At 41.7% G+C, this 15,967-nt stretch overlaps 1 long non-coding RNA gene across 6 annotated transcripts in view; it reads right to left on the reverse strand.

The window, feature by feature from the left end:
- Positions 1-15,967, reverse strand: part of LOC133100796 (uncharacterized) — a 128,841-nt gene that overhangs the window by 73,777 nt on the left and 39,097 nt on the right. For 4 of the 6 annotated variants that reach the window (XR_009702538.1, XR_009702533.1, XR_009702537.1 and 1 more), the window contains exons 4-6: positions 13,198-13,508; positions 12,147-12,225; positions 3,228-3,281 (exon numbers count right to left, since the gene is read on the reverse strand). This is a non-coding gene — a long non-coding RNA (uncharacterized LOC133100796). The remainder of the gene's footprint in view (positions 1-3,227; positions 3,282-12,146; positions 12,226-13,197; positions 13,509-15,967) is intronic. The other 2 variants (XR_009702536.1, XR_009702534.1) reach the window with 2 other exon arrangements.

Genomic DNA, 15,967 nt, shown 5'->3' on the forward strand with positions numbered 1-15,967 from the left:
TGGTGCAGTGACCACAGTGCTAGAGGGCTGGTTAGTGCCAAGAAATGAACTTTGGGAAGTAGCCAAAGCCTTTGTATTAAAAGTTTGGACTTTATCCAGAAAGCAATGAGGGAACCAGTGAAAGGTTTTAAGTGGGACAAGGAGGCAAAAAGGTTTGCTCTTTAGAAGAAAAATCTATACTGTGTTCACTAAATTGGAGAGGGCAGGACTGAAGTCAGGGAGACCAGCTAGGAGGTTGTTGCCAATAAAACATGATGGCATTCAAAGAGGAATGGAAGGAAGGCACACATTTAAAAGCTACTTAAGAAACTGAATCGACAGGATTTAGTTTATTAGATCTGTGGGATAAGGGAGAAAGGGAGAAGGTCACATTTGACAAGTTTAGGGCCAAAGCAGAGGTCAGCAGAGATGAGTAGGGAGTAGGAGAGGTTAGTGACATCACTGAGATGGGTGACACAAGAGGGGAACAGGTTCTGGGGAGAGAAGAGGAGCCCTGTTTTGAACTTATTTAATTTGAGGCCCTTGTAGAAAATCCGTTAGTTAAATATGTAAATCTGGGGTTTGAAGACTGATTTGATCTAAAGATATAAAAGCTCCATTATAGCACGATCTTGTTACTGAACCAAACTGGAACCCTTTTCCTCATACATTGGGGCCCTTTTATCGTTAATGTTTAGTTATTAATATTTTAGGTGGGAGAGCTATGGAAACTTACTGTACCCAGGAATGGGTTACCAGTGAAGGCCAGTAGTGTCCCAGTGGGAAATCTACACTCAATAACATTGCATGTAGAGAGGTCCCTCTACCAATGGAGTGGATCACAAGATCTTTTTGGAAAACGCAACCTATGGGGTAAGTTTAGCATTGCTTATACTCTGAGTCTTTTACAGTCTCTTCTGAATGTGGTTCCTCTAACTTCTTTTCTATCTCTAAAGCAATATCTGTTAGGGTGGCTGCAGGAGAGAGAGATTCTTTCCTTTTTTCTAGTGTGCCCTCGCCCCTTCCCCTTCTCTCTCTCCCTTAAAATTAAAAGCAAGAAAGTTCCACAAACAGCCAAATCTAGATTCTGGTTTGCTTTAGACAAGAATATCACTTTACAAAGTCTTAATATAATCCTCTGGAACCAAAGTTATGCTGAAACACACAAGAATAAAACATAATAAGACAACCAAAGGAAACAACAGAAAGGCCTCCATAGGTCCATGAGGAAAGAAAAAAATTAACTTTTTTGTGCACCTGCTATGTGCTTAGCCCTCTGATATTTTGTTATTTTACTTTGTATTATATTTTGTATTTGTTATTTTATTTTGTATTATATTTTGTTATTTTACTTGATCTCATAGTGTTCCAACAGGTATTATAATTTCCATTTTTTAATATGGGGAAATAAATTCAGAAAGCATAAGTAACAATAAGTTTGAAACATATAATTGCTTTCTATTTTAGCTCCTCACAGAAATTCTTCTATGTTTTTAGGAGCAAATCTGTAATATCACAACTATCAGGATCACTTTCCCTTCTACACAAATCAACAAAGAAATTTTTACTTTTCAATTTTTAAAATATGAGTTTTCCCATTTAAACTAGTGGTTCTCATTCAGGGGCAGTTTTGTCCCACAGGGACATCTGTCAATGTCTGGAAACATTTTTGGTCATCACAATTTAGGGAGGGGCTGCTGGCATCCAACTGGTAAAGGCCAGGAAGGCTACACCCTCTAATCACAGGAGCCCCACAGCAAAGAATTATCTAGCCCCAAATGCCAATAATGCCAAGGTTGAGAAACCCTGATTTAAACTGCAAACAAAGTTTTTAGATATAAGTTATTCAATGTTACACTCTTCGTTCGGTGTGTGCTTTTGTGTAATTTTATTTAGAATTAATAGGATTTCTTGAGTAGTAACATTTCTTTGTTCTCTGCTTTGGTAATTAAAACAGGGTAAATCTCAGTTTAATTCCAGGAGAGCTTCATTCCCAACTATTACACTGTTCAAATTCACCAAAGAGGACAAGGTAATCTATTAGGGGAAGGAGACTAGCTGGTTGCAACCAAGCATTTTTAAAGATAGTTGAAGTCAGCTGCTCTTTTAGTGGTTTCCTAGGTCAAGAGTTTAAGTTATGTTAACATCCAAAGCAAATCTGAATGAATGACCAATTATCCAATTTTCCTGCTATATCACCTTCTGTCATCTATAAGAATGACACTTGGTGAGACTGTGTCCTAGGCACTTCCTAAATTACGCCAAAATGTCAAAAACATTTTATTAGCATTTGTGACATAATGAAAACACTATCGACACATAGTTTATAAGCAAGAAGATCATTGTAGTGGGCTGAATGGTAGCGCCCCAAAAGATACGCCTACGTCCTAATCTCTGGAATCTGGATCGTGGACTTATTTGATAAAAGGGCCATTGTAGGTGTAATTAAGGTAAGGATCTCGAAGGGAGAAGACCATATGAAGATGAGGCAAAGACTGGAGTGATGCTGCCACAAGCCAAGGAGTACCTGGAGCCCCCAGAAGCAGGAAGAAGCAAGGAAGGATTCTCCCTCTAGAACCGTCACAGAGAGCACAGCCCCACGGACACTTATTTTGGACCTAGGCTTCCAGAACTGTGAGAGAATAAATTTCTGTTGTTCTAAGCCACCCAGTTTGTGGTACTTTGTCATAGTATTCTTTGGAAAGAAATATAACGATTTTTCTGCAAACAAGAGTTCAAGAGCATAAACAGTAGTAAAGAAAAAAAGAAAGAATGAAAGGAAGAAAGAAATTTTAAAACTTGTTGAGTAGAGCTTCTATTCTGCAAATATTAAAACAAAGGGCAAACAAGAACACCATATCCCATTGGAAATCGCTCAATCAGTTGGGAGAAAAATTCTATTAATTTGTCATTTATGTGGTTGTTATTTTTGTAATTTAGTATTAATGAAATATGCTAAATATATGAAGGGCTGCAAGACAGGATAGGTGATAGAGAAAGGAGCTGTTACGACTCTTCTTTGCCAGAATCAAAACAGCCAGATAATAATTGAAAGAGGTGGAGTAATTAAAGTATTTCTCTCAGAGGGAATCAAGGAAGGCTTCACAGAGGAGGTGACATCTAAGCTGGATCTTGAAGCATGAGTAGGAGTTTCCCAGGCAGACACTAATGTGGAGTCAGGACAGTCAGTATTTCACAGAAAACACAGCATGTGAAAAGGTACAGAGATGGAAATGTATGTCACATACCTCGGAATGATAAGTGGTTCCATGTGGTTGGTCCCTCAAGTGCACCAGTGATATCTGTAAGAAATAAATTGGGAAAAGTAGGTAGGGACTGGATTGAGATTTTTTTTTATGCTTTACCTTGGCACTTGGCCTTATTCCTGTGGACAATGGAAAGCCATTAAGGAAGGGTAGTGCCATGACTAGATATATCAGACTTATGGCAGATAAGGTAGCTGCCCTTCAACACTGCAACACTGGATGAGGTGCTGAAGATGCTGGGGCCAGTATGGATCTCGGAAGGAGGTCTTAGGTGTGGCCTTTCCCCTGCGTGGGGACTCCTGCCACCTATGTTTGAAGACCCTGAAGCACCGTTGGCTGTGGTCAAAGGAGGAGTAATTAGTTGATGATGCACGTTGAGGTAAGCATGGTCTTTCTCTCCTAATGGGGGAATGAGATGCCCACACATGGAAAATAGTTTTGAACTAGTACAAAGGTTAGATATGAAACACACACATACACACATATATAGTATGAACATATGTAATATTTTTTAAATGTCAATTTGTTTACTTTTCTCCCATGCTTAAAATTTTTCAAAGGTCCCCTTACTCTGGCCACTGTTATCACACTTCATTTAAGAATCACCTGGAGAGGCGGTTAAAAATGTAGATTCCTAGGTCCTACACTCTGAAGTAGGGCGCAGAAATTCCTATTTTCAGCAAGTCACCCTGTGGATATGAAGCGAGGGGTATCTGCCCACTGAGTTACAGGGTGGACCCCAGGCTCCTTAACATGACACTCAGGGCCCTTCATCTCTCTCTGGCTTCCGAGCAAGTCTCCAGTCCTGAAATGTATGCTCTCTACTCACCAAACTCACCACTTTGTTTTAAACCCACTTGGCCTTTAATCTGGTTCAAGTGTTCCCTCCATCACTCTTCAACATTTATTCCACCCCTTACTGGCAAATGCCCTGTGAGGTGTCTCAGGCCAGGCTCTTCTCAAGATCTTCCTTCCCCCAACGCCACAGTTCCTGAACTTTTACGCTTTATCTCCTTGGATTTTATTCAGACCTGCATTCTTGCTAGTCTTATCTTAGGTGCCATTATTTCTTTGTATGCCTCTCTTTTTCGTGAGTCACTGAAATCCTGACAGGGAGAACTCGTGTAATTTTCATCTTTTTCTGAGCATTGTTCAGCATCCTAGGAGGCATTACTAGGTGCTCAGTGAAAGATCGATGAGCCAGGATTTTGGGGTGGGGGAGGGGTGGACCTGGAGTCAGCAGTGATAAAAGAAATCTCATTTCATTACTGTGGACAGGAGAACCAGAACGGAACTTTTCCTTTCTCTATAAATGGGAGCAATTACATAAAGGAGTCCTGTCTTATGACCTCAAGGAAGAATAAGGACTTCTTCTCCTTTCGGTGGAATCCCTTCGGGTAAAGTCAGCGGACCACCTCCCACCCAAAGGCTACTTGCTTATCTTTTCTTAGTGGTTGACATTAACGTCTGGTGCAACAGGGCTTCAGGTTCAGAACATCCTTTCCCTACTCTAATTTCCCAATCGCCAACATTCATACCAAATGCTACGGTCTCCGATACAAATTTCTCAATCCCTGATTTCAATCACTTGTCCTTCTAAACTCTCAGCATTGTTCTTTTCCTTGTTTACTTGCTTCGATAAGGTATCTGTCTCCTAAACTAGATTGCAAAATCGAGGCCTAGGGTCCTATGCTCTTCCCTTCCCAGTTCTCCTCTCCAATGAGGATGGGAGAGGGTAAGAGGAGAGATTACTCTTTCTTCTTAATTTTGCACGTAAGTGCCTGATAAATGTTTTTGGGGGGAAAAAAAATGATGAGCAGTGTTTACTGTTGTGTTTCCCTGCTTCCAGCCTCAGGAATGACTATCATTTTGTCAAGTAGGACTTGTTACTACTGAACCAAACTGTAGAGCACTATCAATATTAATGGTTTCGTCATTACCGTTTTGACTAGAAGCGGTATGGAGATTTACCAAACCAAGGAATGTGTTAGCAGCAAGAGCTAGTGGTGAGCCAGTGGAAATCTGTACTTGAAAAAGTGTCAGATGGGGATGATTCCTGCCACAAATGGCATGGACGACAGGATCTTTGTGAGGAATGACACCATCCACGGTATCAGAACAGTCCCCCAGGTTAGAACAGTAACACGTATGGGTCTATATGAGTATGCATTCTATAGAAATCTGGCTTCCTAAGTCCTAAAGGCCAGGCACACCCTGCTGGGAATTTTGTTTATTAGTGCTCTTTAAGCAAAGGTGTGATTTATAGATCTAGATATACAGCCACAAACAACAGCTAACACAAACACATTATACTGAAGAAAGGACAGCTCGGGAATTTGAACACTTGACATCTGGGTTTGGGTCATTCCTTCTGGGTCTCTAAGATCAGGGTGTGTGACAAGATTTCTGAATTAATTTCAAGACCGAACACTGTGTGATTCTAAGTCATCCCTATTTTACTGGGAGATCCATTATGTATGGGTTTCCTTTGTTCTGGCCATGGAAGCAGTACGTATGTTACAGTGGTTCAAGCTTGCCCCTGGATGGCAGGTACCATGGATTTGTGTTCCAGGCTCAGCCACTCACTGTGTGGCCTGAAACAAGTAGTTTAACTTTTCATTTTGTTCATTCATTGTGTTCATACATTGGGAATAATAGTAACCACTTCACAGAATTGCTGTGCAGATAAATATGTTTTGTTTATATAAATTAAATATACATATATCTACCTTGGAACAGTGACTGGCACTGTGAAGTGTTCAATAGATGTTAGCTGTTATTCTAGCAGACTTGATTCCTTAATTGTTTTGCTTAAGCTAAACTTAAGCAGTGACGTTCCTCAAGTCCATGCCAGTTGCTCTGTGAAAAATGAGGCAATAACACAGAACATGGTCTTAAATTGATTTGAAGAATGTTGTTGCTGTTTTGAAATTATGATCTTTATTCATCACTATAAAGCCATATTGAAGCACCAATTCCTGAATAGGAAAATTAGCTATGTGTCCCTTCATCTTTTTGAGTTGTCTATGTCCCTTTCAGAATCCATCAGGTCTGTGGCTCTTCCCCCAACACACAGAGCCCTGTCTCTATTTTCTGCCTTGCTTTCCTTCTTACCACTTGTACTGTATGGTGTATGAAGTGTATATATATTTTACTTCTTTAACTTGTCAGTTGCTTCCTCCACAAGGTTATGCTTCATTACGGCCAGGAACTTTGTTTTGGACTTTGCTTGGTCCCTCGCACCTAGAACAGTGCTTGGTATCTTACAGGCACTCAATGAATATTTGTTGAATAAATTAAGTCTGGTATATATATCTATGTTTTGAAAATTTCTCTCTGGTGGCTCTTAATTTTATTCATACTATATTGGGAGAAAACCAGGCAACAGTGCGTGAAGAAAATTAACCAAGCCCATTCCCATGTCACCTCAGGGCCTTTGCACTTAATGTTCCTGCAGCCGAGAACACTCTTTCTCCAGATAGCATATAGCTGTCTCCCTCACTTTGTTAAAAGCCTTTCTCAGGGAGACTTTATCAGAGCCCTATGTAAAATAGCATAGCCACTAACTTCCTCCAGACTTTTGCCATGCCAGCACTATCTGTAACCCTTCCTCGATGATTTTTTTTCCACACTACTAATCTCATCCAGCTTATTTATATTTACTTGTTTATTTATTGATGTCTCTCTTCACCATGATGTCAGGAACTAAGCCTATTTCATGTTCTACTAATACTTAGAACAATGTCTGACACTCAATATGTATTTGTTAAATGAGTTAATATACATGTCAGAACATGTAAAAAGGATGGCAGCATTTATATTTTCTTTAAAAAATAATTTACCCCTTATAATAAAAGCGAATCATGCTCAATGAAATTATTATTAAAATAAATGAGAAATATCCAAAATCTTATTATACACGCAGAATCACACAAGAGGTAATTTGGTAGCATTTCCTTCACAGCCTTTCATAGGTGTCTATTATGCCCTGCTTTTTTCTTTTTATTCAGTTATAGGCGAGTTGTATATATAGTTTTGCATTTGCTTCCCTCCTCCCCTCCCCGCCCCCATTACAGATTATTCTATTATAGTTGTTGCCCATGTGGCTTTTAAAATCAGGATGGTGTATTGCCAATGCAACCTCAAAGCACAATTTAAAAATTCTTTATTTTCTCTGTCTTCTTTGCCATTCCTTCATGAACTTAAATTCTATTTTATCCCTGAACTGCATGGGAGAGATGACAGTTCTAGAAAAAAGACAGAGAAAGAAGGATTTCCTTCTTTTTCTTCTACCAGGAACTTCTCCCTACAACACCCACCCCCTTCACAGGGCAACACTCATCCTTGGGCTGTCGTGACTTCATGCCTTCCTTGCAACCTTCCAAGATCCGGGAGGGTGTCCCTTGTGCACACTCCCCCTTCAACAAACGGCATTGCAATTTGCTGCCTGCTTGCTCTCTTCCCCTCTAGACTGTAAACTCCCTAGTGGCAATGATCATGTCTTATGCACCACTGTATGCTCGACGCTTACCACAGGGCCCGGACTGTGGCGCACAGGTGCTTTCTGTTGAATAAACGAATGGAAGACCACGCAGGATCTCATATCCTAGCCTGTCCTTGCTTAAAGTGCTTTCCTCCTCTTCCACACATTAGTCTTGCCCTTTTGATCAGAAGCTCATTGAGGATAAAGAGGAGAATCTTGTCTCTTTGGTACTTAGGGCACTGCCTGACTCAGACGGCGGTGTGGGAATGTATCCAGAAATCCTAAGGAACACATCTTCTTCCTCTTCCTCCACCTTCTCCTCCTTCTCATTATCATCATCAATATATTCTTTATTGCCCTGGACATACAAACAGGGGTAACAGTGTGGCCCTTCCCTGATAGAGATTATGAATTTAGTCTTAGAAAGAAACACATAACAACAATAAAAAAAGATAAATGACAAGCTAAGTGCCAAATTCATGATGCCAACCCCAGGGTCTCTAGGAAGAACAGATTCTGGGTTTGACTGGTTGGAAGCAGCTTCTTGAGACTCGACTGATGTTTAGACCTTAGACAAAGGGAAGGGGGCACGTGGGACCTGGGGAGGTGAGGCCCAGGGTCCAGAGCTGAGCTACATGCTGCTCTCAGGGGCTGGCTCTGTGACCAGCAGGTGCTAAGCGAGCAGCCCAGGCTCAGCTTACACCAGGAGAGGCTTGGGAACCCCATGGGGAGTGCTTCAGCTCAGCGTGGAACAGCTGAAGGGACAGGAGGAGAGGTGGACTGAGGGGCTCGGTGAGGCAGCTGGAACAGGAGGCCAGGGCCACGCTGACTGCCCGGATTCCCTTAACTGGTGGGAGTGCTCCGTCGCTGTGCAAAACCTAAAGGGAGGATTGCAAGTCTCTCCTGGAGCCCTTGTGGAGGGTTCTGAGCCTCTGAGCCAAGGTCCAGGAGCAAAGGGCCTGTCAGGTGAGACCTGGGCCGTGAAACCCATGACGAGGTACCAATTTTCCCAAGAGGCTTGGGGCATGCGCAGTGAACAGTATAATCTGTGGGAGCAGAGGTTGATCTTCTCAGCTTTCCATCATACATTCCAAGCCTGCTGTCCTAATGACTCAGGTGTGGTGCATGTGGCCGACAACATCCAGAAGCTCTTGCTATTTAAATGTGCTTTCCAGTTTCAGGTCGCATGCATTTTAAGTCATGGTTGCTTTTCCTGGGAATCACCTAGTTCTCACTTGACCCTGACATTCTCTTCTCCTGGAGTCTTTCTCCTTTTTTTTTTTTTTTTAAATTCCACACGTTTGTTCAGTTCACTTTCAGTGAATAAGAAGATTGCAGCATCTAGCCTGGCTCGGTTTAGGAAGGTGATGTTCCTGAAGGCTCCTGGCCCAGGACCCTGGAACAAGCCTGCAATCCTGACTTTTCTTCCACTTCCTTTTCCTTTTCCTCGCTCCTGCTCTCTGCTGCATTTGTGGAAACAGAATGGAGAGTGATCAAAGACCCTGACTTGCTTCTTATCATCAGGGTCGTGTGCTTGTTTATGTGAGGCTTTTCTTCTCTCTCTCTTTCTTGAAAGTTCATCATTAAGACCCCTTAGTACTGGCTGGAAGAATTTGGGGTAAAGAAAAATTGTTGGAAGGTTGAGAGCTAGGCTCAGGTCTTGTTTATATGCTGTGAATCAGCTTCTGATGAATCCATCTGTTGACATACGTTTTGTTTTGGGGAGCGGTAAATTATGCTCAGACAGAAATGGTCTTTGCCAATAGTTAATTGAGCACAGGTTCACGGCAGGGATTACAATAATTTCACAAGCCTGTAGCATATAGGATAACGTCTCAATAAGCCAATAAAGAAATGACATACTTCTAACAAATGATAGATTAATTACACTATTGTTCCCAGGTAAAGGGAGGGGACAGAAATAAAGTCTGCATTCATATGAGGTGTACATTTTTTAATGAGGTTGGTTTTCGGAAGAGCTGGCTTAACCGACCACAAGCTGGTGTCCAGCAGTGGTGAAACTCAAGTGAAAAGTCCCATGTTGTTAGAGCAGTTGCTAGAGAACGAAGGCACATGGGTGTTGGTGGCCAAGGTGAGCTGCTTCTCAGGCTGCTGCTTGGCTTTGGCCACTGCCAGTAAAAGGGTCACCTTCACCAAGGCAGGAGCTAAAGCACCAAGGTCTTTGGAGACTAGATCAGCAAAGGGTAGCTTTGCCAAGATGGAAACTCTCACGTAGTCCTCACAAACTCTGGGTATTTATAGCCTAAATGTCCCCTCCTCTTAGTTGCTTCATCTGTTTTTATTGATAAGCCTCCAGGGCAGCCCCTTAGCAGCTGAGCCTGAGTGCTTATCAAGAACAGATGAGATCGTGACATCCTGATACAGCTTACTTCACTCTTACAGCAAAACAACTTTACTCCTAAAATCAACTCCTTTTTTTTTGTCTTTGCCATAAACAAGGGGATTGAAACCACTTAAGTCATAAACAACTGGATTGAAATCATTATCAAAACAATACACAACCAAGTTGTTCTGGATATTTCACCAACCCTTGAAATTGCCATTAACTAGCTCCGTGTTTCTGGATGTTACTTAACCTCTCTGTGCCTTAGCTCCCTCATCCTGCCTGGGTCGCAGAGGGACACGTGAAGACTTCCTTTGTCCTGTTACTTCTCTGAGTTTCTTCAAACTCGGTAACTTCTTTTCATCCTCTTATCTTGCCCCTGAGATTTAGCTTATCACTGGTTTTCCCTTTTACCTTCTTCCTTTCCTTCTAATAGATTTTATTGAATTCCAATCTTCCTCTCATCTTCCCCTTCTCCATCCCTCAAGTTATTTCCTCAATGGAGGAAAACTAATTTTAAAGCCAAAACATAACAAACAGCTAGTTGGATTTTGCTAACACCCATATGTTTCCAGAGTATACTTTGCAGCTACAGAATATATTTCATGTTTTTCCATATCTGTGGGTTTTTTCTTTCTGAGTTCCCTTGTTCTTTTAGCTTTATTTATTCTGATTATATCAAGTAAGAGGACACGGTCATAATGATTTGGATTGATCTCTGATGCTTTATACTAGCCTTTCTTACAAATCCTCCCATTGATTTACTAAACTGGTTATCTCTGCTCAGTTCCCAGTAGGTGTTGATACTTCATATTGCATACATTTTTATTTGAAAGTGACAGCTGCATTTAATGATTCTAATAACTTTCCCCTTTTGCCTTTTGTAAAGAAAGGAATGTTGCTCGCCATTCCAGTTCTATAAGGATCAAGCCATCAGCCAGTCGCTGCAGTCGCTCAGGATAACGCACCCTGAGGGGAATTCAGGTTGGAAAAAAACAGGAAGCATTCTCTTCTTTGGATATACTGGCCTGTAATAGTTAGGATGCATCTCTGCGGAAAAATTTCAATGACCCCAAGATTCTTGCATCTTCTCATACAGAGAAAAGCACTAATGTCATTAACTTGAGATGTCTGTTCTTTGTATCAGCAGTACTCTTCTGATGCTCAATTACAAGTTTTGTGGGTTTTTTTCCCCAGCGAAAAATTCATGTATATCCTGGCTCCTTCCTTTCCTCTTCGGAGCAGTTCCTCAGAGCTATCCGAGAGGCTGTCTTCTGGGCTACAGTCCTCAGGAAGATCCCCGAATAAAACTCAACTTGCAACTTTTAGGTTGTGTGTTTTTCTTTCAGTCAACACTTTTTGTTATCCTTGACTTGCTTTGAAATCTTTGATTTGGTCCCTTATATCCAATGACTCCCACTCATTCAGCCCCTGGTGACTGGCCCAGTGAATTTTAGTGGATCGTCTATCAATTCTCTTTCTTCCATAAGGAGACTGGAAAGTGGGGGAATGGCCCGGGCCTGGGCTTTGCCTTACCTTAGCACAGCTGACGTCTGTGTCCTTCCCCGCTTTGGTTCCCAGTCCTTTTTGTCCCCACCGGAGACCCACCGTGAGGAGGCGACCTTGGCCGTCTTATGCCTGCTGCTTCTGCTCCAAGGGAGTCCAGTGCCCACCCCAAGTAACTCAGCTCCTCTGGGCCCTGCAAACTCTGCCTTCCCACTCACTGTTCCCTCTGCTAGTCAGCTTACTACCGACTTCAAACATTTCAGTAACACGTGGTATTTATTTCCAAAGTGTTTGAATCAAGTTCACAGGAAATCCCAGGCACAGCCCAGTTTCCTGGTTGCTAGCTTTCTGGCCTTAAGGAAATCTCCATGAATCCCACCTCACCTGGGTCTGGCTCAAATTTTGATTTGTTTCCCACCCCGTTAATTATTTCATTCCTATAAGAAATGTTTTTTGAGCATCTGTAATGTATTAGACACAGACTCATTAAACAAAGCCTGCCAGGACCACGTTGGGTGAGTTACAAAGAAAAAGTCTTGGAAGAAGAGAGTGGGGTAAAAAACATTACCGTTGAATCTGTCATCAAAGCTGCAGTAGGGGAAGCTGTGAGGATTTTTTTGCCTTCCAAACTAAGGCTGTTTGGAGCCCTGAAAAATAATAATAATGAAAAGTAACATTTGCATCTTTTTTTCTAGAGATCAGCATAACAGTTCTTAAGGGGGACAGTATCATGAGGCTTCTTTTCCTCTGCGGAAATGAGTTTAGGGTCATAGTTAGTAAGTGGTAAAATCAGGGCTGGAGTCCAAGTTCTAAATTCACTCTGGTTGTTGGTGAGTTCCTGACTCTTGCGTGTGAAAGTCTCTGGCTTTTGGCCTTGGACGGTGAAGGAGAGCTTAGAGCCAGAGCCGGCTGTGATGTAGGTAAAGCTGTTGTGGGAATTTTACTAACGAGCCTCGCCCATTCTTCTTGAGTTTCCTCAGACATCTCACTTGCGTCCCTCCTCTGCCACTCTTAATAATTTTTAATGAATGGTAGTTCGTCTAAATGAGATGGCAAGGTGAGAGTATCTGGAAACAGAACAAAGTTAAATGTTCTGTTCCAGTACTAGGCATGAGCACTTCCACAGTGTTCTTTTTAATATCAACAATAATAAGGATGAATTTGGACAACGGCAATCAGGTTGGTCAGTGGATAGAGCAGGACCATAAGAATGGTTTTATGGGAGTGATTCAGAGTGTGTTTGTGCTAGTGAAGTCCAAACCTCTCAGTTATTTCCAAATTTTTTTTCTGAGGAAATTCTCATTCTTGACAAGGGAAATTAGACTGGACAAGTGCAGGGAAAAGGCATCAGTTCCTTAACTGAGAAGAATTAAGTCTCTCTGTCACACAAGCAATGCAGCAAAGGCTGTACTGTCCTGTGTGGTAGCTGCGAGCAGTAGATAACTATATGAATTAAAATAATTAAAATTAAATAAAATTAAAAATGCAAGCACTCAATAGCCACCTGTGACTAATGGCTAAGGTATTGGACGGCGCAGAGAGCATTTCCAGATGGTGGACAGCCACGGACGTGCCCTCTGCTCCTGTCTCAGAGTGACGGAAGTGGGAGAGAGACTTACCGTAGACTTTGCTGAAACGTTCGGTCTCTTGCTTGTATTTGCTCGACTGCCTTTTATTTAATGTCTTCTGCATGAAACAGTGCCCACAGATTGAAACACACCGGTGGAGAATTCAGTGACGTTTGGGAACAGGATTTCAGTTAGGAATTCATTGAAGAGTCATTTGAACCATTTAGTGAAGAATCCAGGAAAGAACCCACTGAGAAATCCAAAGAGAAGCAGTCACAACAGCCTCGAGTTAACTCCAGTGAGGAATACAGTTGGAAAGGCAGTCCTGATTGAGCATAACTGGGAGTACAACCAACAGCCTGCTTGGGAATCCAATGGATAAGGAGGTGGAAAAAATAACATCAGAAAAACTTACAAGTAAATTCGTCTTTTGCATACTGTTTTAGGAGTCTAGGGCTCTTCCTCTACTTCCAGTAAGATTTTAAGATGTCCTTCATGGGCTTTAGTAGGATTACAGCAGCAGCATTGTGCCCTCGGGGCTCTGGCCTTGGTGATACTCTGCTCTTCAGGAGAGTATCAGAGGACAGGTGGAAATGTGACCTTTATCCTGCTACCTCTTGCAGTCCCAGGATGTGGGGAAGGGCTCCTCTGCCAGCACTATGGAAACCAAGGCCCTGCACTTCACGGGGCAGGTGGGGGTGACTGGGATCTGTTAAAGCGAAGATGTGATCAGCAGGCTCCAGAATCTGATTTCATTCTCTTGGACCATCTAGTCATAGGGGACCCCAGTGCCACAGTGGACAAATGGGGTCTTATGATCACACCAATATTAATCTCATGAATATTCTGTCCCAGAGAGTTTCTCCCTGTTCTTTCTCAAGCTTTGAAAACCTACGCTGTTACAGGCCTATGGCCAGGCTCTGGGGAACAGAAAGAGAATTTAGACAGACCTTCTTCTCTAGGTTCTTATAGTCTAACATTCTGTGACTCTATGCCACATGCGTCTGTAGCAGAGTTATTTCTGGAGTGCCGTGACTGGTTTCCCCTCTGATGAGACTCTCTCTAGTAATGGGTCTAACTGCTCTGGCTCCCTTGAAGTGAAACAACTGTATCTTGTTACATGTATTATTCCAGGGACATTTGACCTTGGGATGGAATCAGCCCGTTCTGTACTTCGACAAGTAAGTTTGCTTATTTATTTAAATAGACTCTATTTTAAAATTTTTAAAAAAAATTTCTATTGAATGAAAGATTCTTTAAATGCTATAGTGCTTTACAATTTTCAAAAGTTTCACACACATGATTTCATATAAGGCCATAATAACCCTTTTTTCCCCCTTACCCCTGTGTTGCCTCTCCCCACACCCTCTCCCCACTGGTAACCACTAGTTTGTCCTCTACATCTGCGAGTCTGCATCTTTTTTATTATATGCACTAGTTTGTTGTGTTTTTTTAGATTCCCCCTATGAGTGATATCATACAGTATTTGTCTTTCTCTGTAAATAGACTTTGTTTAAAGCAGTTTTAGGGTCACAGCAATACTGAGCAAAAGGTACAGAATTTCCCATAACCCCCTACTCCTGCATATGCATAGCCTGCCCTGTGATCAACACCTCCTACCAGAGCAGTACATTTGTTATAATTGGTGAACCTACATTGACACACCATCATCCAAAGTCCACAGTCTATATTAGGGTTCACTCTTGGTGTTGTACGTTCTATGGATTTGGACAAATTTATAATGACACATGTCTACCATTATAGTGTCATAGTGGTTTCCTTGCCTTAAAACCCCTCTGGGCTCTGCCTGTGCCTCTCTCCCTTCCCTCTAACCCGTGGGTAAGTTTATTTATTTATTTTTTTGGTCTGTGATAACTCTTGAATATCAGACTTTCTAATTTTTAAAAAATACTCCCTCCCACTTCCTCTTCACATAAAGGACAATGGGAAATCAGCCACTAGAAATGAGGAGGGAGAATTATATACTCTTTGACCCTATTACTGAAGTTACCATGTTTTATTTTTCTGTAGCTTGTTTGTCTGAAACTCTCCATTCAAATACAGATTCCAGATAACTAGTTGTGCCTTTCTTCGAGGTGATGGTGGATATCAATCTAATACCAAATTTCTTAGATGCCCATTGCCTCTGAATCCATTTTCTCGGAATCCAGTTTCTACTATGCATTTAGATGTGGAAAACAAGAATTTACTTTTAATGCCTTTGGCACCTCAAAGGGGGCAGAAGAGCTCTTCCCACAGAATTAGATAATGTCCTGTTGTAGAAAGAAAACTGGATTTAGAGTCAGATTTTAGTCCCAACTTTTCTATGTGCGCTTGTAGATGATGATGATTGTAGTACTGGCTACAGTATTTTTTTAGTACTTACTAAATATTCAGTACTTACTAAGTATAGGCAATATCCTAATTCTCACACAACCCCATGAGATAGGTATTGCTATTCCCATATTACATATGGGAAAACTGAGGCATAGATATGTTAAGGAATTTGCCAAGAGGCAGTGTTGCAACTGGAAGCCAGACACAATCTCACCTAATCTTTCTGAACCTCCACTTCCTCCTCACTAAAATGAAGGTATTGGGCCATAAATCGCTGAGTTTATTTCTGTTCTAAAACCCTCCGGGTCTGTGAAGTTTTACAGATGGGCAGCCCACCATGACAACTGCAGGATGGTTTGGTTTCATGCAGTAATTATAAAAATTAAGGTTGGATGGCCTGGATAGTTGCCTTTATCAGAACTGCAAGAACTTTCCTTTTCACTCCCTGTTATTTAGGTTTTGGTTGCTGTTTTTTAGGGCATGA

The sequence above is a fragment of the Eubalaena glacialis genome, chromosome 11, assembly GCF_028564815.1.
Source record: "Eubalaena glacialis isolate mEubGla1 chromosome 11, mEubGla1.1.hap2.+ XY, whole genome shotgun sequence".
NCBI classification, from domain to species: Eukaryota; Metazoa; Chordata; class Mammalia; order Artiodactyla; family Balaenidae; genus Eubalaena; species Eubalaena glacialis.